The 25,868-nt window shown below is 38.1% G+C and overlaps 1 long non-coding RNA gene across 3 annotated transcripts in view; it reads right to left on the bottom strand.

Annotated features, from left to right (window-relative positions):
* Positions 1–565: 565 nt before the first annotated feature.
* Positions 566–25,868, bottom strand: part of LOC138838046 (uncharacterized) — a 78,629-nt gene continuing 53,326 nt past the window's right edge. For 2 of the 3 annotated variants that reach the window (XR_011375545.1, XR_011375546.1), the window contains exons 2-4: positions 24,687–24,748; positions 14,943–15,054; positions 566–831 (exon numbers count right to left, since the gene is read on the bottom strand). This is a non-coding gene — a long non-coding RNA (uncharacterized lncRNA). The remainder of the gene's footprint in view (positions 832–14,942; positions 15,055–24,686; positions 24,749–25,868) is intronic. The other variant, XR_011375547.1, reaches the window with a different exon arrangement.

A 25,868-nucleotide genomic window follows, 5' to 3' on the forward strand; every position in this document is an offset into this window, starting at 1 on the left:
CGGTCATAAAACTACTCCTACCACTCTAATGCTTTTGACTCTGTGGTATGCTGGTACAGTATGAGAGAAAAATGGACCAAGGGTGACTCGAATGATCATGGGAGTTCCAACTCATGATGGCTGAGGTCAGGTCAAGCTGGTTCTCTGTCACCAGCAATTCCATCCAATTATAATCTCACCCCTACAAACACATTTAACTTTAATTACTTCCAAAAAGCTCTATCTCCAAACACAGTCATTCAGAGGTTGAAAGCTTCAGCATATGATTTTTGAGGAGAACATAGTTCAGTACATAGGAGCCCTTTCAGGTTTTATTGAGTTAAAATTTACCTCACTATGATTTCTTACCGAGTTGAGATGTTTCTCCACATGAAAGAATGATAAGAATTTAAAGCACGTAGAGTGTCCTCTCATCTTCTAAATGTCCCCATTTCTTTCAAAATCGTTTCACCTACACTTCATATCATCCAATGAACATTATACTATTAATTTCTAAATGTGATCAGATTAATATAAAATGCAGAGAAATTGATGTTTCCTCTGTACTATTTTTTTAAGGCTAACAGAGTAAATTTATTTGAAAGCAAAAGGAAAACCAGGAAAGGAAATTCTGAGACATTCCATTTCAACAGGGGCCTCAAAGAGGCATCCAGTGGAGTACTCTTGGAGGAAAATTATTATTGTATAGGGCTTCTTCCATATCTTCTTCCCCTTGGCTTTGCATTGATTGCTTGGTGGCTTCTGCATGAGCCATTTCATCTCTTTTCATTGGTTGAATGGACATCTAGGACATTATGGAAAGAAAAAGCATTTGAGCAGGATCCCAAGGCACTAGGAAACAAGAAGCACAATGATGGTTTTACACATTAGCACGATTGTAATATATATATATAGATAGATAGATACACACACACACATATTCTCTTTACATTGTTTTCAAAGGAGTTGCTTATGAATACAGTATATCTTGTTCCATGTCACCCCTTTCAACATTTCCATCCAGGTTATGTATTGATTTTTTTTTGCCATGTAACAAAGCAGTTTATGTATACAATGCATCTTGATCTGATCTGTGTCATCGTCTACATCTTCACCCCCTTTCATCCAACCCCTTTCCTTATATTTCTCAATTTTGTGGTATATACAATGCATCATTCTTGCGTGTATTCTCTCCACTTCCCCCTTCATTCTTCTAACCCAGTTCCCTTGGCCTACCTTCCCCTCTTGCAAGTACCCATTTCCTAGTACTTATTTTATTGGGCTTTGACTTCTTCTGTTTTAATAATTACACTATTTATGCTCTCCATAGAGTCTATTACACTTCAGTTAATTCATTTATAACCCCTTGCTTACTACTACCCAGTGTGTTTACTTGTAGATTTATAGGCACCTTCTAGCTACCACAAATGAGGGAAACCATGTAACTTTTGTTTCTCTGGCTCTGGCTTACTTTGCTTAATATAATTTTTTCCAAGTCTTCCCATTTCATTATGAATGGCAGAATATTATTCTTTCCAATGGATGAGTAGAATTCCATTGTATCTGTGTGCACGCGCACGTGTGTGTGTGTGTGTGTGTGTGTGTGTGTGTGTGTGTGTGTGTTCACATATCACATTGTCTTGATCCATTCATTCATTGAGGAGTATTTGGGCTGATTCTATATACTGGCTATGGTAAATAATGAAGTAAAAATGGATGATAGACACATGAAGAAATGTTCAATATCTCTGGCCATAAAGGAAATACACATCAAAACAACACTGGGATTCCACCTCACCCCAGTTAAAATGGCCAATACCAAGAGGCTGGGTGGATTTGACCAAAAAGAGAACTCTATTAAACTGTTGGTGAGAATGTAAACTTGTTCAGCCACTTCGGAAAGCAGTGTGGAGGTTCCTTAAAAAACAAACAACAACAACAAAACACTAAATATGGAACTACCCTATAACCCAGCAATCCAATTCCTGGGCATTTATCTAAGAAAGCACAAACAAGGCCACATTAAAGCTACCAGCACAACCATGTTCACTGCAGCATTATTTACTATATCCACCACTTTTTATGCTGAGAGAGGGCAGGGTTTCCTCTGTTCTTATAGTTCTTATAGCTATCCTGTTTCTAATGCAAGTGAGATTGCATTCATTGCATCAACCATTGATGGCAAGTAGCTTGACAACAACTGCCTTCCTGTAAGTAAACAATGGATCTAAGGAATAAGTAAAGGGTACTTCTAAAATTTTATTATAAAACTGTGACTTCCACCTTCTTACCAGATCTCTCACTTTTGTTCTTGCTCTTTCTCTCTGTGGCTCCTTCTCATGACCAAAGCAAGTGACCTTGGTTTGAACTTCTCTGTGAATTTGTCCATCTTTCAAGAGGCTTTGAGCAGCTATAAACACTGAAGTCTCTCAGTTTCACAGCCTACAAGAAGCGCTAACCTGAAAGCAACCACACAATTGAGCTTGAAAGCAGATCCTTCCCCTTTAACCCTGCAGATGACAGCAGCTCCAACTAGTGCAGAGCTACCTATGAGAGCCTCTTCTGCTAACAACTCAGCTAAGCAGAACACAGATACCTGACCTGCAGAAACTATGAGAAAAGAAAACCATTGTTTCATGCCACTATATTTGGAGAAAATTGTTTAGGCAGTGATACATAGGTATATACTCTTTGGAAGTGAATAATGTGGTAGAAGTGGATAGGACAAGAAAGCTTCAAGTGGAAAACGAGATTCATGATATCACAGCCAAAAAACCTGACCTGAGTAGAGAGGACAAAAAGGGACCTAACATCAGAAGGTCTGAACTCTTTCCCAAGAATCATCTTCTCAAATAGTTCTTTGCACATCTGAAAACCACCTTAATTAGATAGTTTATAATGCCTTCCTTTTGTATTAGTTGCATTTCAAAGCATTTTTAAATCACTCAACCTGCTTCAATACATTTTACCCCTACTGTTTTCACTATTAATGAGGCATTTGGCTTTTATCTGGAAGATGACTCAAAGATCAAAGTTAATTTAACTTAAAATGGTTGTACTAGAGAAGAAGGGCCCTGCATTCAGTTTTGAAATCACTATGGCTGTGGGATCTGTTCCCTGAGGGACAAGGGCATGTAATATTATATAGTACACTGTTACTTTCAAACCAGGTGACTGTCATCACAGACTTCTACCAAGAGAGTCTGGAATTAGTCCCCACATTGTTTCATGTTGTTTATTGGAGGCTTTTGTTTGATCAAGTGAATTTTGAACCACTTCCTGGCTTCCTTATTGAGTAGTCAACCCCAACTAAGCAACTAAAATCAACATCAGTGATATTTTGAACAAGGCCATTCATGATTGAAACAATCAAAGCACTTAGATTTATAAGCAATAGCTCTAATCAAATGTTTATGTTTTTAACTAAATTCTGTTTCCCAAGTTACTCTTATTTCAGGCAAACATTTCTGTGATGCAATGCTTGGAGACATTATATGTTAAACAATTTTTAACTGCTAGGATTAAAACAAGAGCCTTGGGCTCTACCACTGAGCTCCATCCCCAGAAGACATCTATTTAACCAATTTTTAAATCCTCGATGTCTGTATTCTGATTTACAATGGCTCACAATAAAAAAAAAAAAAACTTGATTCAGAGTTAATTGGTTTCTATTCCTTTCCTCCTTCATTTTGTTTAGCAAATATTTATTGCGCATTTCCTCTGTGACAAGTCTCATATCAGATTTTGGAGATTGGAAGGAAAATAGCACAATACTTGAGTCAAAATAGACCCAGCTTTGTTATTGTAAAAACCAGGATTAAACTCCTCTACATGGCTTATTCCAACAAAAGTGTATTTCTTGCTCTCATAGTATGTGAGGTATAGATACCACATGATACCTACATGGTAACACAGGCTTCTGTGTTTTCCCAGACAGAAGACCAGAGTGGAAAGCGTGACAGAAGTAATTAAATGCCTCCGTAAAAAAAAAAAACAAACACAAAGTTCTACTTACGTACTTACACCTATCCTCAAATAGTAGTGCAAACTCCCAACAGTTCCATCCAGGCAAAAGGAAAAACAAAACACTCTTTTGTTTATCAGAGTTTGCCTCTACCCCAATCTTTTCTTATTTTATTAGCTTGTTGTGGGCATTGTGTGTTTCTGTAAAGCCTTTAAAATAGTAAGCATATCTTTGAAATTCCCATTACAATTTTCATGGTCAATTAAAGGAACAAGGACTCTTGTAAAAATATTATCCACCTCACTCATTCTCACTAAAGATATGTATCTCACCGGGCACTGGTGACTCATGCCTATAATCCTAGCTATTTAGGAGGCTGAGATTTGAGGATCTCAGCTTAAAGCCAGCCCAGGCAGGAAAGTTCGTGAGACTCTTATCACCAATTCACCACCAGAAAACCAGAAGTGGTGCTGTGGCTCAAGTGGTAGAGCGTTAGCATTGAGATGAAGAGCTGAGGGACAGTGCCCAGGCCCAGAGTTCAAGCCCCACAAATGGACAAAAAAAATTTAAAAAGATACCATATCCATACCTTCACTTTCCCTCTACTCCAGGTAGAAAGGTCTGGTTATTTCTTTTTTTTTTTCCTTTCTTTTTGTTGGTTGTAGGGCTTGAACTCTGGGCCTATGCACTGCCCGTGAGCTTTTCAGCTCAAGGCGAACACTCTACCACTTGAGCCACAGTGCCACTTTGGTTTTCTGGTGGTTAAATGGAGATAAGTCTTACAGAAAATGAAGACACATCACAAAGAAACTTGTGGGACAGCAAAAGCAGTCCTGAGGGGCAAATTTATCGCCCTCAGTGCCCACATCAAGAAAATAGAGACAGACCAAGTAAATAATCTCATGTTGCAATTAAAACAGCTAGAAAAACATGAACAAATGGAACCTAAAGTTACTAGATGGAGCCAGATAATCAAATTAAAAGTGGAAATTAATGGGAAAATTATAAATAAAATTAATAAAATAAAAAGCTGGTTCTTTGAAAAAATAAATAAAATTGATATACCTTTGGCAAGATTAATCAAGAAAAGAAGAGAGGAAACCCAAATTAACAAGAACAGGGGTGTCACGGGAAAAATCACAACAAATACCCAAGATATCCAAACAATTATAAAGAACTATTTTCTAAAGTTATACTCTCTAAAGAAAGAAGACCTAGCAGAAATGGATGCATTTTTAGAGAATTACAAGTTGCCCAAACTGAGCAAAGAAGAAGTAAATCAATTAAATAAGCCAGTATCTTACAACGAGATATAGGAAGCAATCAGAAGTCTTCCAACAAGGAAAAGCCCAGGACCAGATGGATTCACAATAGAATTCCATAAGACCTTTAAAGAACTAATACCCATACTCCTCAAACTCTTCAGAGAAACAGAAGGAGGGAGCTATCCCAAACTCATTCTATGATGCCAATATCACACTCATCCCCAAACCAGGCAAAGTCCCAACCAAAAAAGAGAACTACAGACCAATCTCCTTGATGAGCACAGATGCAAAGATTTAGCTAACAGAATCCATAAACACATAAAAAAATCATATACTATGACCAGGTAGGCTTCATCCCAGAGATGCAGGGATGGTTTAACATACGTAACTCAATAAATATAATCCAACACATCAACAGAGCCAAGGTCAAGAATCACAGGATTATCTCCACAAATGCAGAAAAGGCTTTTGATAAAATACAACATTCATTCATGTTAAAGGCTCTGGAGAAAATAGGAATAGAAGGAACATTCCTTAAAACAATAAAAGCCATATACAACAGACCAATAGCCAATATTATACTTAATGGGGAAAAATACAACCAATTCTCCTAAAATCAGGAACAAGGCAAGGATGCCCACTGTCTCCACTCCTCTTCAATATAGTCCTGGAACCCTTAGCCAGGGAAAAAAGGCAAGAAAAAGACATTAAAGGGATCCTCATAGGGAAAGAAGAAGTTAAACCATCCCTTTTTGCAGATGACATGATACTATACCTTCATGATACCAAAAACTCCATCCCCAAACTCTTAGAAATTATAAATCACTTTGGCAAAGTAGCAGGATACAAAATCAACCCACAAAAATCAGTCACCTTCCTGTACACTGACAATGTATAAGCAGAGAGGGAAATAAAGGAAGCAACCCCATTCACAATAAATGCCCCCCAAATAAAATATTTAGGAATTAACCTAACCAAAGATGTAAAAGAACTATTTAATGAAAACTATAAAAACTTAAAGAAAGAAATTACAGAAGACACCAGGAAATAGAAAGACCTTCCATGCTCTTGGATAGGCAGACTTAATATAGTGAAAATGGCAATACTGCCAAAATTAATATACAATTTCAATGTGATTCCTATTAAAATCCCAATGACATATATTTCTGAAATATAGAAAATAGTCCAAAAATTCATATGGAACAACAAAAGACCTAGAATAGCCAAAACAATTCTAGGCAAAAATGACAACATGGGAGGGATCTCGATGCCAGACTTCAAACTCTACTATAGAGCCATAATAACAAAGCATGGTACTAGCACAAAAACAGACCCGAAGACCAATGGAATAGAATAGAAGATCCAGAAATAAAACCACATGCCTACAGTCAGCTGATATTTGACAAAGGAGCCAAAGACAGACAGTGGAAGAAACACAGCCTCTTCAACTACTGGTGCTGGGAAAACTGGGAGGCCACATGCAGGAAACTAAAAGTGGACCCCAGCCTATCACCATGCACCAACATCAACTCAAAATGGATTAAAGACCTTAACACCAAACTTGAATCTCTGAAACTACTGCAGGACAGAGTAGGAGAGACACTTGAACTTATAGGCACAGGCAGGAACTTCCTGAACAGAGTCCCAGGGTCACAACAAATTGGAGAGAGACTCAACAAATGGGACTACCTTAAAATAAAAAGGTTCTGCACAGCTAAAGCTATCGCAACCAAGCTAGAAAGACAACCAACTAATTGGGAAAAAATATTTACCAGCAATATATCAGACAAGGGATTAATATCCAGTACATACAGGGAACTCAAGAAATGAATCCCTCCCAAATCTAACAAAACAATTACTAAATGGGCAAGGGAACTAAAGAGAGACTTCTCAGAAGAAGAGATAAAAATGGCAAAGAAACACATGAGGAAATGTTCATCATCCCTGGTGGTGAAGGAAATGCAAATAAAGACAACCCTGTGACACTACCTTACCCCACATCCTAAAGTCAGCAACAACAAATGCTGTAGGGGATACAGAGAAAGAGGAACCCTATTACACTGCTGGTGGGAATGTACACTTATACAACCACTTTGGAAAGCAATCTGGAGGGTCCTCAGAAAGCTAAATATTGACCTCTCTTATGACCCAGTCATACCACTTTTAGGCATCTATCCTGAAAAACAGGAACCAGTACACAAGGACACATGCACCTCCATGTTTATTGCAGCACTGTTCACAATAGCCAGGATATGGAAACAACCCAGATATCCCACCACAGATGAATGGATCAAAAAATCGTGGTATCTATACACAATGGAATATTATGCAGCCATTAGAAAGGACAAAATAATGGCATTTGCAGGGAAATGGATGGAGCTAGAAGAAATCATGTTGAGCAAGGTAAGCCAAGAGCAAAGAGACAAATGGCACATGGTCTCCCTGATAAGTGGACGTTAAATCCAAAATGTAAGGTGATATGACAAAATTAACAAGACTTAAGAAACAAAGGACCTCTACTCATCTGGCCAAATCACTACTAAATAACCCCATGCTGCTGATCACATATATGGTATATATGTGCACACCAGAGGGAAACCAGGAGGACGACACAGAACTAGAGGGAATCAGGGGAAAACATACCACAGTGGGACCCATCAACTGCACTGGACATTGATCAAAATGAACTAAGCAACTCAATGGCAGCAATGGGAGGGAGGGAATGAGTGGGAAAGAGGGAACAGCTGATGCTATCAAAACAAAAGAAATGTACATATCACCCAATGTGGAAGAAATAACTGTATTGCAAAGCTCATAAAACTCATAAATGTTATAGACCATGATAATTTGTCCCATGAAAGTTAGAATGTGTTTGTGACTTTAACTAAGCATTACTATCCCACAATACTGTGAAATTTGGGAAATTATATAATCACTTAATCACAATAAAGAATTTGGGAAAAAAAAAAAAGAGTCTCACAGACTTTTCTGCCTAGGCTGGCTTTGAACCACCGTGCTCAGATCTCAGCCTCCTAAATAGCTAGGATTATAGGCATGAGCCACCAGCACCCACCTCTGGTTATTTCTTGAGAGTAAAAAAAAATGAACAAAAATGGACAGCATTAAGACCAAGCTAGTCTATGAGAAAAGCGATGAATATCTCCATCATTATTTATTTATGAAAATAGTGACATGTATTGAGTACCTTTACTATATAATGTGTGCTAGCAATGAAATTTGGACCAAGTGAGAGAATAAGAGAGATTGTCCTGTAAATGGGTGATTTACAAGGCAGGGTGTTAAAAGCTATACTAGAAAGGTTCTGAGGCCTCTGGAAGCATATAATTAGGGAGTCCCTGTCATAAGAAAAGGGAGTAATATCCAAGAAAAGGCCTAATATAGACACAACTGTAAGCTTGTGACTCATGCCTGTAATCCTAGCTACTTGGGAAGTTGAGATCTGAGGATCACAGTTTGAAGACAGTCTGTGCAAGGAAGTCTATGAGACTCATCTCTAATTAAAAGCCAGAGATGGAGTTGTGGCTCAAGTAATAGAATGCTATTCTTGGGAACAAAACCTCAGGAACAACTCCCACATCTGAGTTCAAGCCCTAGGCTCATCACAAGGAGAAGAAAAAGAAAAGAACCAGGGATCAGGGATTTGCAAAAGAAAAAAAAAACAAAAATAAAGGCCTACAAAAGAGGGAGACAAAGAATCAGAAAGAGCAGGTGAAGCTTTTGGCCTGGTGAGGAAACTGTGCAATGTCCAAGCAGATACTCAGGGTGTGAATGTCTTAAGAAATAAGAGAGGTCCGGAGGAGCCAGGTCACAAAGAACCTTGTATGCCATCAGCAGGAGATTGGACTTTCTCCTGAGAACAGTGGGATGTCATTGAAAGGTTGCAAGCAGGAAGGCGTGATATGATAGACACTTCAGATTTGGAGGAGCAACTGCCCGTTACAAAAGCCTAGCCATTATTATGCTGGCAAAGGAATCAACGTACAGTCCGTTCACAGCAGTCTTCAGCTTTGGCTGCTTTTTCTAGTTGGACGATATATGGACAATTAGAATGGGGATTTGTGTGTTTAGTACGATTAGAAACACAGGGGAGGCTCCCTAACATAAGATTATTTTTCTGTACTGTCTCCTGTGAACCCTGAAACACTGCTCTTTATGTCTTCATTTTTCCTCCTTTATCCATTCATCATAGATGCATCAAGCACCTGTGATATAAATGGAATAGAGTGTGTGCACTTGAAAAAAGGAGATAAGGACAAGGTTCTTGCCTTCAAAAGGCTAAAGGTCTCACAGGAGAGATAAGATGAGTTTAATAGGATCGTGCATGGGAGGAGAACAGAGCTATAGAAACTCACAGAAAGAAATGAGCCTTCCAGGCTAAGCAGCCCAGGGAAGGCTTTAAAGAGAAAATGCCACCATGCCTGGCCCTAGTGAATAAGATTTTTCTCTGCGCTGAGTTGTGTCTTTTCAGAAATAGTACAGCTGTGTTAGAAACTTAACTCAAATGTTCTTAAACAAGAAGTGAGAGCCATTTATTTGCTCATACATAGGGAAGTCCAAAGGTAGAGCTGATTCCAATCCTAGCTGAATCCAGAGATTCAATGGAAGGATCAAAGTTCATGCTTGGGTTCCCTCTGGTGAACAAGCCGTGTCTCAGTACACCCAATTTATTAGTTTCTTGGGGTTGCTGTAAGAAGTGACAACAAACAGGGTGGTTTAAAAAGTTGAAATGTATTTTCTCACAGTCTTGGGAGCTAGAAATCTGAAATCAAGGTGTCACCTGGATGTGTTCCTCCTGGTGGCACCAAGATAAAAACCTTTGCATGACTCTCTTGATTTTAGTGTATGCTGAAAATCTTTGACATTCCTTTGCATTTAAATCCATTCCTATCTCTGCCTCTATCTTGCCATTGTCTTGTCTTCAATTTTCTGTGTTTCTATGCCAAAAATCTTTTTTCTGTAATAAGGACACCAACCATGAGCTATTGGTGCCACCTTAAATCAAGGATAATCTTTCTTAAGATCCTTCACTCAATTATTTCTGCAAAAAATGACTCCCAAATCTCATATTCTAGGGTTTTGAGGTAGACATGAATACCAATGGGATATTATTCAACCTGCTGTAGCCAACAAAGCATATTTTCCCACTGTCACAATGGCACAAAATTCCCACAGCAGTCAGTTGGTATGAGTCATGTGTCTACTTATAGTGAAGTGGTGGGCCATGGAGCTCAGTTCCCACAGAACCACATGAGTTGGGTTCCCAATAATAAAACTCTTCTGCTCTCCAAAGTATAATAAGAATAGTGAGGGAAGAGGTGGGTAGGGGAGGAATGCTTGAGAGAGTTGAAAGGGGTGACTTTGTTAAATGGCAACTCCTTTGTACAGCTACTTGAAGATAATAATGAAAACAAAAAATATCATTTTAAAAAAAGAAAAAGAAATCAAATAATAGAGAAAAAAGGAGCATTCATCGTGTAAAGCTTGAGGATGCTGCTGGCTTCTTGACTGAGATCAAGAGTGAAGATCTCTGCCTCCAAGCACAATTCACACTTAATCTGCTTCTTCAAAGAATGATGAAAGAGGATATATCAAGAATGAAGAGGATAAGCAAGGAGAATGCAATCATCATATTCAATCTATATCCTATGAAACTAGCAAATTTCAAGGGAAGGTTTGGGTTGGGAGAGATGGAAAGAAGGGATGAAAAGGTTGATAACGATCAACCTTTTCAACTTATAAATTGACATGTTGAATGGTAATCCCTTTGTACAGCTAACAGTAATAAAATATATTTTTAAAAAAGAGAAAGATATCCTGCAACTTACTGGAGGAGGCATCTGGGTATGACATGGAAAGATCCTTGGAATTCAGAACTAAATATATTCTACAAATTAGTTTGTGCATTGGTCCCCATCCATTTTTATAGGTCAGAAACCAGAAGGACAGGAAGGACATGACCTAAGGATCCTTACAGTCCAGGAAGAACATGATGTTGATGCACCTTAGCTACATATAGAGAGCAGGAAGTACTTGAGACAGGGACAAATCAGTCAGAGAGCAGGTCAATGCAGGACACCTGGGTGATCTTCAAAGCACACTCCACATTAGCCATATCTTAAATGTGTGTAAGGATTTCTCATATAGATTTAGAAGTTATACCTCTGGTTTGGAAAGCTTTCTTGAAGACCTCTATTGGGGCCCATATTTTTATCCTTCTTCTATGAAGTTAGAATCACATAAGACCTTTTATATTTCAGCCCAGTTAATTCAATTCAGACAACTGTTTTTTCTTCTTCTGAAATTATATCCTTTCTCCTTCATTGAAATTTGTTATTATTTCATTAAATTACAATCATAGTTGTAAATCATTTTCTTCCATTTCATTTTGGCCTCCATATTTGGCACCTGAAACTGTTGGCAGCCCATATTGTTTTTTTTTTCTTTTTGGACAGAGAAGGGATTTCACTAATGTATGACATACAAAAGTCTGCGTTCTGTAGTGTCAACCAACTGCTGCATTTCAGTATGTAATCTTTGGGCTGAGTATCTTTGGTGAGAATTCACAAGGGACTACCCTGAACACATTTTCTTAAGAGGCAGATGGCCTTGATTTTGAATAGATTTTTACTGTTCTTGGTTATGTTTTAAGAAAACTCAATCTCACTGAAGTTGAGATGGAGTTTGTTAGGTGCATTATTGGTTGCTAAGGGATGGAGGTCACTCCTGAAGTGAGCTATTCAGTGGCTCCTCCTTAACACCTGGGGCTTAGGAACCTCATCATCATTATCCTAAATGTTTAAAAATGCAAGACCACTTGTTAGCCAAAGCTGTTGATTTAGTTGAAAGCATCTAATTCATTTGAAAAGCTTTACAGTTATGTGTTGTTGTTTATTTTTTTTTCAAACAGGGAAATTAGCCAGGCATTCTTCAGAGTAATTGACCCATGGATTTGAGTTTGATTTGTTTATCCATAACAGCTATTACAGACACCAACTTAACCATAAGCATGCTTCCGCCAAACCTCTAGGCTGGTGACATCTGAGCTATCCATCCTACAGTACAATCCAGGGCTGTGACCCCTCCTCCTTCCAATCCACTTCTGTTAGAATAATTATTTGGAAAGAGGGATGTTGTAATAAAGGCTTATTTAAGGAACCATCAGACAGAAGAAAATCTTTCCTAGGATTTAGGGCAAGTTATCTTTGCCTAATTTAAAAAAAGCAGAGACATTTAAGAGAAGCATATATTAGAAATCCATCAGTGTCCCAGTGAGGGTTAATTTTAGCTGGCAATATTAGATCCAGACTCTGCATATCTCTTAGCCTCTTCATGTTTTGGTCAGTTGCTGAGGAATGAAAGGGATTAAAAAGATTTAAAATCCATTGAAGAAATGAGATGAAGGTAAACTAGTAGGTCAATGCCCACTTGCCTGCCCCCCTTAAAAAAGAGAAACAGCATTTCTCCACTTATCTTCATTACTTCGTTCTTCAATTGGCTGAGCTATTTACTCATTGAGCCATTAAAAACAATCACAATATTAGTAGTAACTTTTATGCAAGTTTTTCTTTTTGTAAGCCCTTGGGACAGAGAGAGAAGTCATCAAAATGAAGTCAAAAGGAAGAGGCTTTTAGGAAGCTTATTTCAGCCTCGTGTTGAGATGGTTGATGTCCTGAGGGTCCTTGAGAGTCTTCTTGGCCTCCAAGCAGTCCAGCAAGTTCCAGGATTCTATTTCAGGAGAGAGAAGGGGGGAGGGGAAGAAACGTCCAACTGGCTAATGAGACCTTGCTCCAGGCTTACTATTTTGAGGGAGAAAAGTAAAAAATAACATAAGTGTAACTTTCCACGGCCATTTCCCCAGGGAGAGAAAGCAGATAAGGGTTTAGAGAATAGCTGTGTCCCCTGACACCTACAGAAGGCTCAGTGGGTGAAAACAACAACAACAACAAAAGACCAGTCAGCCACTACCTTGATTCAACATTAATAAAGCTTAACATCTATCCATACTAATAATGATGATCAATTTAGGGGTTTTAATAACTAAGAACAGTTGTATCTATTCTTATGATCATCATGGAGCTGAAGCTACAAGGAGAAACATATTAACGATTGGGGGGTGGGGGAAGAAGGGTCATGCTTTCAGTATGCCATTAAGAAGCACATGATAATAATATAAAACAGTTTCATTATCATCGGAGGGTTGCTTCTATCAAAATAAAAACAAAACCTGCAAATACTACCTGCTTCCTATGAGCCAGACACTATTCTGAGTACTTTGAGTATGTTACTTTATTTAGAGCCCCAGGAGACAAGCCATGTTACTATTTTGGGTTTGCAGATGTTGAAACCAGAAAGTGCTGATAAGCAACTTGCAGAAGGCTATATGGCAAGGAAGTAGGGGGCTAATGCTCACATACAGGTAGCTGACACCAGATCCTTTGTAAATACTGTTGGGAGCCAAAAGTTGAGTCTCTCAACATAATAGGCTTAACTATCTCACTGGAACATCTTGAGGCTGAGTTTACAGAATCCCACCTTTTCACCATGCCCTAAGTAAACACCCTGCAGCTGCTAAAGACCAACCACCTTTTCACCTTGCCCTAAGCAAACATCCTACAGCTGCTTCGGCCAATGAAAAAGCTTCCTTAACGGCCAATGAAAAAGCTTCCTTGTGTGAAAAATAAAAATTGGCAGCTTGATCAGAACCCCTGTCTTGCTGTCATTCTTCGTGTCTCTTGTCCCTTCATTCCTTCTCGCTTAGGTTCACTGCCCTCGTTGAAGTCCTGCGGGTCGGGACAAATACCACTGTGCTATTGTGTTCTGCATCTGAGGGCTTACTCTGTCAGGATCATAGCTTAATAGCTCCAGAACAGGCAAGATACTATGGCTGGTTTCTAGAGACTCAATTGAGCAAAAAAGGTATTTCAGGTCAGGTTTTACTAGCCAGAAATGTCAGAATTGGAGATAAACATCAGATAATCTGTGAGATGATATGGGTGAGTAGAGATGAACTCTGGTATCTAGATACATTGTAAGGGTAAAAAAATGGTCTTGACAAGATGCTGAAGTGCCTTTGTGGTGAGCAAATGTAAGCATAAGGGCAGAACACAAAAGGGAACTAAGTGGTACTCTAAGGAGATAGGTCCTAACAAAATAAGCATATAAATGGCCTACAAGTGATGGTATGTGTCAAGTTTTCATTTGGTTGACAGTGAAATAAATAGAACACAAATGACCAAAAATAAGCAGGAATTGAACCACCTCCACAAACTGAAGTGCCCCATGAATATGTTTGCTTAAGATATGTCTGGATCCAGCTGATAATAACAAAAAACTAACTCTTTATCTTTGAGATCTGCTTTTCATGGTTGATTTCATTCACAATCTATCATTCTTCATGTAATAGAATCAGAAATGCTGGGATAAAAAATGAACAAATGCAGCAGTGGTACTCAGTACACATTATGTTGAAAATAAACTATACAATTGTAGGTGGGGGTAGGAAGGAAAAAAAGGGAGAGCATAAGGAAAAGAATGGCATTGTCCAAAAAGAAATGTTCTCTTTCTTTACCTAACTTATGTAACTGTTACCCCTCTGTAGATTACCTTTATAATAATAATAATAATAAATGCATGAAAAGAAATAAGAACCTGGAAGTTTAACAAATACAATAGAAAGAAACTCAGTAAATAAAATGTGGCTGTGATTTCCATACCTAAGTCTTCAAAGATTGTTTCCTTTTACTCTTCCTACAATAAAACTTTTTGAGAATAGCAGGGCACATTGAGATCTTCATATTTGTATTTCTCATGGATGTGGTGATGAATCTGAAATCCACCAAAGAACAAATGCACAGATAAGATTTGTTTCATGAAGGTTCACTTTAAAATCTAATGCTGTCATGTGAATTCTATTCATGTGGATAGAATCTTCAACTAAAACCACCAATCAAGTTTGCATGTTCTTTCTGGGTTTCTTTCTCTCTCATGCACACACAAAAAAAAACCCTGATTTATCTTTTAACTTAGCCTTAATTCACAATTTCACAATTAATTAAACATCAACCTAATCATTATACCCACAAAGCATTTAAACTGATGTTGGGAGAATGATGGGGAAATGAATAATGCTTTGAAGGTCCATTTCAAATTAGTTATTTGATTAATGAATATTCCACAAGGGCATTTGGGAGATGACCTCCATGGATGACTTAAAGAAAGCCATGTCTGTTTAGATAATGAGAAGACAAAGCGTTTGAGTTATCTCTGAGTATACGTTGTATAGAATTACAAGGATTAATCCATACAAAATGTATTACTTTTCCCATGGCTTGTTGGAGATAACATAGAATTGTAAGATCAATAAATAAAGTTTGGCATTTCAAAGATACTGCTGGATGATAAACTGTGCAATGTGTACCCCAGACCGCCAGCCATGAGCACAAACCGCCCACCAGAGGCTTAGCACGGAAAGCTGGGCATGTTTCTGATAAGGTTTGTGGCAGGACGGGCTGTTTGCCTCATAAACTCTCCATAATCCGTCCTAACACCTGACCTTTCGATTTCTTAGACATAGACGAAGAAAATTGGGTTGTCACCAGCTTCCTGTATATTCAAACAAATAAGGAACAGCTTACCTTGTTTTGTGGTTTAGGAGAGTTTTCTCAGCAGATTTGTGATCAAAAGAACATACTGCAGAAGGGAATCGAATATAGGTCAAAGACACTGACTGCAGTGCACGATAAGAATAGGGTTATGAGGCAGAGGAAAGGGGTTCGATCACTTCGTGCCAGTTTTCGCCAGTGGGAAACATCACAAATTCACCATCCTAATCTCAGACAGTTATTTGCCAGTCTTCCTATGATAAATCTTTTTATTTACTTTATTGTTGTTATAAAGGTGATGTACAGAAGGATTACAACTACCTGAGACAGGTAATGAGCACATTTCCTTATGTATAGTGTCTTCCCTCACTCTCTCCAAATCCCTCCCTCCCATCTTCATCTGGGAGAGCATAAGGGAGAGAATGGCATTGTCCAAAAAGAAATGTACTCTTTTTCTTTTTAGCTAACTGTTACCCCTCTGTAGATCACCTTTATAATAATAATAACAAATGCATGAAAAGAAATAAGAAGCTGGGAGCTTAACAAATACAATAGAAACTCAGTAAATAAAATGTGGCTGTGATTTCCCACAAAGTGTAGAATTCACTTTTATCATAGTGACCAGTGAGTTCCATTGTTACACTTTTTTGCTCTGTTCCCTCAAGTTCTGTGACTCCTCCACCTTCCCAAAGATAAACACACAAATAAACCATACAGAAAGAAAATAAGACAGAACCAATAACAAAATAAAAAACAGAAATAAAAAAGAGATCTCTTGTTTCCATATCTTGAAGTTCACACACACACACAAACACACACACACACAAACACACACACACATATGCACATAGGCATTGTGCCTTTGTGTTTCTCCTCAAAGAGTATTCTCTTTTGGTCTCACTGTATGTGAGTGTCTAGAATCCTATATGATTTAAATATGATAAATCTTAGAAGAATTAAACATGGGGGGGTCATCAGAGTCCTAAAAGGGTTGCAGTTGTGTGACCATAGAACCAAATCTACAAAAGGCTTAATCTTCATGGTAAGCAAAAACCTAGCAGATATATTCCCTTCCTGAATTGGGTGAATTTGTTTTTGTTTTTCCACTTTGAAGTAATTTTCTAAAATCAGAGGTTATGCTCATTCCACAGATAAAAATCCAGAGCTACTTAGTGCTCAATTAGTTCCTGGTAGCAAGTTGAGAATAGGAACTCTTATGGGACCTCAGAGGCCAATCAGAAACCCAGCACAGAGTGTAAGGCAGAGCCTGTTATTGCTTTGTACAGGGGGAAATTGGGATGGTCATTCTTTGGTCTCCACCTCCTTCTCAATGTATAAGGGATGAGTTAATATTTTCTAAAATGACCTGTTTAGCAACTCTAGTTAAGACTAAGAGAAGAAAGATGCTGAGATTTTTTGGCATAGATTGAACTTTAAAGCTCTCATCTGAGAGAGAATTTTCAGAAATTTCAGAAACTAAATGTTTCTGGTTCTAGTGGTAGCGCTGAAACTGATCAAGTGTTCACCTATGGGCAAGCTTTCTAATTTTTCCCTTCTGAAAATAAACGAGCTTTTTCACCTAAATGTAAAACTTCTCTTAAGGTTATTCTTTCCTGTGCGTACAAACAAATCTTAGGATTTGTAGCATTAAAATCACTTGTTATCATTGGGATGTAATCATAGGAAAACAAATTTTAGCCTTTTGGTTTTTTTTTTTTTTTTAGAATATGAGTTCCCAAGTTTTGCATTTGAAATATAATTTAACATAAATGATCCAGTAAGAAGTTATTGCACCTTTAATTTATCTGTACTCATTCTTCAAAATTACTTAGGATCCAGGTTTCTTATTATATTATATTAACACATAATTATTTTGGATTTTTTTTGGGGGGGATAGCTGATCCTTTGGGGCTTACTATGTTATTATCAAAGGAAAATTCTTTATCTGATTTGGCCTGAAAAAAGAATCATCTCATTCTGAATACCATCCAGATAACCATCTCTCAGCAGATTTAGAAGTCAAATAACCAGTTTGGCTCTCATTCTCTCTCTTCAATCCAGAAGGACATTCTCTGAATACACAGCATCCCCCTTTGGCAATGCAGAACAAAAGAGTTGTGCAGAATATCAGACCTCTCTTGGTTTCTTTGTCTCTTGCTCTTTACAAATAGAGATATCCTTACCCTCAGAATCAGTTCAAACTGGGAACCAGAAGAATTTGTCTAGTAGCTCTTTCTGGGCCTCATTGTGTCTTCTTCCGTACAGTTTTAGTGTGGTCTTTGAGCCCTTCTGTAATGACTGATTTTATTATGGTGTTGTCTCTTTATGTTATAATTTGGGCTTCTCAATGTCCCACAATGATTCAGGTATTAAAAGCTTGGTCACCAGCCTGTAGTACTCTTGGGAAGATATAGAATCTGTAGGAAACTGAGCCTCGTGGAAAGAAGTTAGGCCATTTGGGATGAGTGCTTGAAGGAGATAATGAAGATGTCTTGCTCTTGATCTTTTCTTTGCTTCCTGGCCACCATGAGGTAAGCAGTCTCCTCCACCATATGTTTCCCACAATGATGCGTTGCCTTGCTCTAGGCCTAGAAGCAACAGTCAACTAACTGGACTGAAATCTCTGAAATCCATGAGCCAAAACAGATATTTCTTCCTTGCAAGTTTATTTTCTCAGGTTATTTTGTCACAGTGACCAAAATGAGCTGACTAACATCCTTTGATTGGTTTCTGAAGCCCCCACACCCAAGAGCAATGATGTCTTATTCCTGGAACTGATGCCCAATGACTGATAATGTCATATTACCTGAAACTACTTCCTGATGCCACTTGCTTAGCTTTGTAAATAAATATTTGGCTTTAGTTTCAATCAGAAAGTTCTATCTCTTTAGGAGTATTTTCCAGAATGCCTGGACCCCAAGATTCCAGACCACAACCTTACTTGTACTTTAGGCTTCTAACTTAGAATGCTCCATACTTCCCTTTTTCAACTTCAATCCAACTCAGAACTGATAGCTGGCTTTGATATCCTCGGCAATCCCATCCCTATCCACATGCATTGTAATCTCACCAAAGTACAGTATGTTCTTTAATGGACAACGGTGACCATTTTTTCTTATTAGAAATTGATCAACACACAAATTATTTTAATTATTTTTGTTGGTAACTATCATCCTCCCAGTTCCATAAAGGGACCTAAATTAAATAACATAAGCTTCAACTGGGCTATGAAAATCCCAGGTTGGAGTCTTGTAAATGTTGCTGTACTGCATAATTAGCCATCACCATATCCTGGTGTTTTCATTCCTTGCCTGAAGGACAGCTTTCTCTTTGTACAAGCTCACTCTTGTTAGAAATAATATCTGGTTTCTTATGTGAGGGTCTCCTCTTTCTAGCTCTAGTAAAGGCAGCTGCAGTATGCTTATCCACAAATAAATAAAGCCAAGTAAACTAATGGGACATCTACTCAATCTAGCAGAAAATGCCCTGTTGCTCAGAAATATTAATGCCTGGTGCCTTTCCCTTTTTCAGCTTATCCCTATTTTTTCCCATCTTTTTCTTTCCTGGCTGATGTTACCTTCTCATTAATATCACAGTAGGAGATAGTCTCCACGGAGAAAGGATGCTGAAGCTGTCCTTGTAGAAACTCGTTCCCCTGCTTGCATTTTCATGGTGGAAACCTGTGGTTATATTTGCTGCCCTTTATCACCTGGGCTTTCATGAAAGAAAAGGCATTTGAGAAGCAAATGCGATAGGAATCTAAAAAGACTAGAAAGCGTACTTGAGGACTAGGTCTCCTGCAGAGCAGAGGTGTTTGAGAGAGTAGTTGTAATCTTTATTCAGAAATGGACCCAATTCAGCAGGCTTTTAGCACAGTGAAATCACACACTTGATAAGAGTCAGACATGATTTCTACAGTGAACTACCATTGTGAAGTCCTTTTTTAAGGCCTTAAACTTATTTTCCCCTGCTCTGTGAAAGTTCAAAATCAGGGCTATTGTGAGTATATCTTTAAAAAAAAAATCAGTTGGGTTTTCCCCCATTCCCTAAAGCAAAAGACACTTGGGCACATAACGTTAGAATACATATCAACAATTCATAAGATTTTGCCATATGGCAAATGTTAAATTGGGCCTTGGGATAACACGTCTCAAGGGAAGAAAAGGGAGGGAAGCCAGGCTGTCTAATGTCTTTGGTCCAAACCTGTATGTCAAATGCTGAGACCATAGGTGATTATAGGCAGTAATTTGAGCCTGTCCCATTGCATATCCATTCTTCCTGGACTATCAGAATTCTGACTTTTCTTGGGGTTTGATAGAAAGAAGATGAGACAGTCTGTAGCATCCATAAGGCCCTTGATTGGAATGATATGATTTTGGATACTAATCGACCTAAATGTTTTTCTTCCTAGAGAGATTCTTAAAGCTTGAGTTTACAAATGAAAACAAACATGAAGAGAGTATAAATAAAATGATTTCTACCATCTCTTTTTAGATTACCTTTCAGCCCTCATTGATGTAATGTTCTTTTGAAAGTACTTTGTGACAAACCCAGAAAAGAAAAAAAAAAAGTGTAGATAACCAACCACTCATTTCCCAAAGCAGTGACTCCTGCCACATTTCATTGCAAAGAGCCAAAATCTTCCTAATTAACTAAATTATTAAAGGCGCTCATAGGATTCATATGTAGGAGGTTTAGCCAAGTTTATGCTGACTGGCTCTGAGAATATAAAGATGACTGGCTCTGAGAATATAAAGAATCAACAATGAGCGATGTTCTCTCTGTGAACTCTCTCTTGTCCCAATAAAGCACTACTCTGACCCTGTCTTCATAACATTAAGCCAAGGAACAATGCTCCACTTTGGAGTGTTTTCAGTTCCACACACTGAGCCAACTTTGTCCTGGCCCAGAAGGGTTCTTGCATACCTACTTTGTTAGTTTAAGATGGGCGAATGTTGGATCCTCAATATCATTTTGTTGAACAAATGAGCCAAATAATCTTCTTCCAGTAAATTAGAAAAATGTTGCTACAAAATAACCTTTCTTAAAGTATCTAGGACACAGTTTTCTCAGAGGAAACAACACAGACCTAAATGAGGAACACACACAAATGTTCATTGCTATAGAGACCTCTGACAAACATTCTGGATGGTACCTGTAGTATCAGAAGAGTCAGAACACAGAAATAACAATAAGAATATAAAGATGTGGGCTGTAAGGATGCTTCTCCAAAAGAAGAATGTGGAATGTGAGTCTCCAGTGGTTACCTAATAAACTGGCTTCATGTTTTAGTCCCTCAGAAGTATGTCCAGAAGATAATAGCTAGTATATGAGTACAAAAGATAATGACATACAGCTTTACTATGATATAATGTATTTTTGCAAAACTAGCTTCCAAACACACTTCTGATAAAGAGTCCCTCTTTGACCACATTTAATCAGAATGATCTGAGTCCTTCTCTCAACCAGTCTAGACAGGCCTGCCTTTAACAAAAATCCTGCTAAGGCATGTTAGCTAGTTTCTTCTCACTTTTGATACCTGATCAAATTCCTCACCACTCACCTTTATTAATCTACCAAAAGTTCCGTTAGGCCAATTTAACAATAATCATCCTATCTTTCCCTGATAATTCCTCTTAGTATTTTTTTTTGTCTTTTGACCCTTCCCTCTTGCCATAAATCCCAAGATGCTTTTTCAGTATTTAGTATTGAGTTCAATCTTTCTTCCTTATTGCAATAGTGCTGACCCTTACTTACTGCAATAGCCTTGAACATAATCTTCCTTACCATTTTTTAAAATGTTGGAGTAAATTCTCATTAACACTCTTCTCCAGTCACTACTGTTCTGCCCACCCCTGCCCCAAGCTGTCTATTCAGACCTCTAAAAAAGAAAAAAAAAAAAGAATATAATGGTTACCTTTTCCTATAACACTTTCCAGGCTACAAGGCAAAGCTTTTTGCATTAGTGAATTTTGTGCCTTTTTCCTCATTCAAGTCAATCTTTGCTTTCTTTGACACCACTGTTTGCTTAATGCTTTAGATAGGGAAATGTTATAATTACGCTTCTCTAATTCATTTAAAGATTTTTTGACTCATTCATTTATTCATCCAACAAAAATATCATTTACATATCATTATGCTAAGGCATAAAAGTACCCTATAAATCCAGAGTGATGTCATTAGTTTTTAATTAATAGCGATAACTTTAAATAATTAAAGCAATGTATTAGCAAGAATGCAATGCCACTTGGCACACCCTCTCCAGCCTCTAATCTACCTCCTGCAGGAGATTCTTACACATTTTCCTCCAGATCTGAACATATGAAAGTTCAAGGAGAGTCAATGAAATTTGCTCTTCTGTAATTTGAAATTGATGTCTCATGACAATTTTCCTTTTGTTTTTCCACTGAAGTTTTTAAATAAAATTTTAGTGTCAAGCAAATTAACTTGTAAACATAGTGCCTAGAATATTGTAAGAGCCCTATAGGCACCTGCTGAATGAATAACCCCTCACATAGACACTTGGCTAATCTAAGATCACCTGCTTCTCACATAGAACTTTGTATATTTACATCGCCACCCATAACAGTTCCCGCATTTGACTTATTCCTGTATAACAAACACACTCTTATGTGAATATTTTCCATACCACTTGGTTACCCTCATCTTATGCATTTTTCATATTTCCCATCTAGAAGAAAAGCTTCTTGAGAAAGTGAGGTTCCAGCTTGCATTGCCCATGTGCCAAACTTCAGACTAAGGGCTGAGGCCAGGATCATAATTAATAGAATTTATGATGTCTTTCCTATGAACCATATGCTTCATTAACCATATGCAGCAAATTAACACCTTTGCTTTTCACTGTATTACTATGAAAATTGCACTATAATTATCCATCTTTTACTGATGAGGAAATTTAGGCACAGAGAGCTGAAGTAATTTGTCTCAGGCTGCCCAGACAGGAAGTAGAGAGGTCATGTTTCAAACTCATAAAGTCCAACTTCAGATCCTATGCTACTAGTGAAGTCTCTGTTTTATAGTCAGGCTTAAGGTAAGTAATAAATACTTCCTGGTTAATTAATTTGAATAATGGGAAGATAAAATTTTTCTCCCATCTAGTTAGTCTTAAAAGAACTGTGTTAGAGAACATAGGTTGGCGAGTTCGACATCCTTTGAGCTGGTTTTTCTTGACGAGATGCCTGCTGTTCTGGAAATAACTTCAGCATGATACTGTGTTTTGCCAGCCTCCCAGCTAACTTTAAATTGTGTGGGTCACAACTATAAATGCTCTGTCCTTTTTCTTGTCGGGATTCTGAATTTGCAGTGCTTACATAAGTAGATGTTGTTAAGACAAGGATGCGAGGTGATTTGATTAGGCTATATTTGCTCAGGAAGACAGTGAAGCAGAGAATTAGCCCTAAGGGAAAGGACTTCTGATAGCAGTTTTTCATTTTCCAGAGAATTCACTGTGCCTCTAAGCAAGTCATTTTACTTCTATCTGCCTGTTTACCCTTTTCTAAAATGTGTGAGATAATTCCTCTGCCTCCTGGTAGCAGATAAAGAAGCTAGAGATTATTTAAATGCCAGAAGAAAATAGGATGGAAATTTCTGTGAGTGTGCATCCTTGTTACACAAAACAATGGCAGTTTCACCAGGAAGTTGAATGACTCAGTATGTGGAGGCTGCTGCAGGTAGCACACATTCACAGGACTAAGCCTTAGTAAGTCAGCACTGGGCTGCCCCCTGCTTATCTCCACCCACTCCGGATCTCTGAAGCTCAACTGAAATATCCTTTGAAGGCTCTAGAAATCCATAGTCATATCTTAAGTTTTTAATTGCTTTCAGTTACTCTAATTAAGTAAAATACTATACTGGTCAAAACAGAATGCCACCATGAGCACCCTCCCTCCTCCTCCTTCTCCTAGTAGATTCTTACAGAGTTTCCTCCAAATCTGAGCATAAAAGAACCTGGGTCTTCTTGAATATTGCTTAGAATAGCATGAATAGATACCGTCATATATACACAATCATACTAGAACATACAAAAGAAAGTCGATAAATGGCGAGCAAATTAGGTTCCAAAACAAAAGACAAATTTGTCCTCACTTAGAATCTGATAACAACCCTTAATCAAAAGATCAAAAGAAAAGCTCTCTTTTGATCCATTATTGATTTCTTTACTCAGATTTTCCCAGAGTCAGATGTATGTTTCTCATAATCTGTGCTGAAGATGACAGTACCGTCACAGAGTTTACAACTCTCTGCAGATAGGTTGGCATGAAGGTTGCTCTGAGTATCCTTTATCAATCAATGGGGAATTTGGTGCCCTCAGATCTGCTCCTCAGGAGGCTTACAGCCATGATTTGTTCATCTCAGACTGTCTAACCCCCTCTGTTTTATGTGTTTCCTATTGTGCTGTGCAGTAAGCAGACATAATTCCTCTCCTAGTTGGGGTCCGTGATGGAGACAGAGCCTCATTGTTCAGCACCATGCAAGTTCCATTACTCAACATAGCTCCAAACTTGCAAACAAAAGCAAAACTAAACACTACTATGCCTAACATCATTATGCCTATATCATTAAGCTTTTATTGCCTTCTTTAATATCAAGATGCCTAGGGCATCTCAACTTTCCCTTGGATCATGAAATACAAAACTTGTGTGTGAGAGAGAAAGTAATGGAGGAAAGGAAGAATGGAAAGATAACTTCAGAGAGTGAAGGAGGAAAAATCCTCATTGAATACCAGACCTGATTTTACATTTAGAATTATGGCCAAGTGGTATCCCCCTGGCCTTTTGTTGTAAAGAAATACACATGTGGGATACGCCTTCAATGAAGGGAGTTATTATTGTTTACCTCAGTCTGGTGGTTGAATTTCTTCACAGAGGAAGAGGAGAAAAGATTCCACACTGGCAGTTCTGTGAAATAAGAAGGGAAACTCAATCAAACATAACTGATGAGGCTCTGCTGTATCTCCAAGTATATGTGGTACACAGCAAATTATGTACATGGTTGTATTATTCTATTTTGGATAGTACATGTAAGAGAATTGGAGTCCAGGCAAACCTCAACATAAAGTGAAGTCCTACCTCAAAAATAACCAATGCAAAAAAAAAGAGGGGCTCAAGTGGTAAATCACGTATTTAGGAAGTGCAAGAGTTATCTAAATGTAAGGTGGATGTTTTGATGTACAAAGTTGGGTGTTTGCATACCCTTTGGCATTTGGATACATTAGCAGTGGACAATTAAGCTTTAAAAGATAAGCAGGCAGCAGAATAGGTCTTCCAGTCAGTGTGAAATAAAGGCTCATTTTCCATTTGATTTGTACTGTTCTCTCTAATTTACATTTTAGTAGAGCTTGGGCTTATTTGTGAGCAGCTCTTCCATGATGTTACATCTGAGAAAATGCACTTAATGAACTGTGTTGTGTTGTGTGTGTGTGTGTGTGTGTGTGTGTGTGTGTGTGTGTGTGTGTGTGTGTGTGTTTTATGTACATGATGACAATAGTTGTGTGAGCTGTTTGCAGATTTATTTTTTTGTTGTTTGGGATATGATGAGTACAATCCAGTTCTGGAACTGGACAGCTCATCAGTGATCAAAATATTTTGTCCTTCCCACAATGGGAGTTCAAGCTGTCATGGGAAAAGGCAGGTTACTAACCCCATCTTCTTTCTCAGTGTTCACTGAGCAGTGATAGGTCCTTCCATGTTTGAAACTTACATTTTTTTTCAGTCTATTTTGGTATGGGCTTTTGCTTTAGGAGGATTCCTCTTTCTTAAGCAATTGCTGTGTAATGAATAGGGCAAGATTTCTATTAAAGGACTGGTAACGTGGGACAGGATTGGAGAACACAGAGCTGTGTTTGGGATTGAATTTTGGCTCCCCTGCTTTCCTGGTGGGAGAACATAGGCAAGCCACTTAAACTCATTTACTTTCCTTGTTTACTAGACTTCTGTAAAGAATGAGGAATTTGTGAGATAAAAATGATCATATAATGGACATTCAGTAACTGTGGAGTTAGTTGCAAACTCTTTTCCT

The sequence above is a fragment of the Dipodomys merriami genome, unplaced genomic scaffold, assembly GCF_024711535.1.
Source record: "Dipodomys merriami isolate MVZ:Mamm:240054 unplaced genomic scaffold, mDipMer1.0.p SCAF_10, whole genome shotgun sequence".
In the NCBI taxonomy this organism is placed as follows: Eukaryota; Metazoa; Chordata; class Mammalia; order Rodentia; family Heteromyidae; genus Dipodomys; species Dipodomys merriami.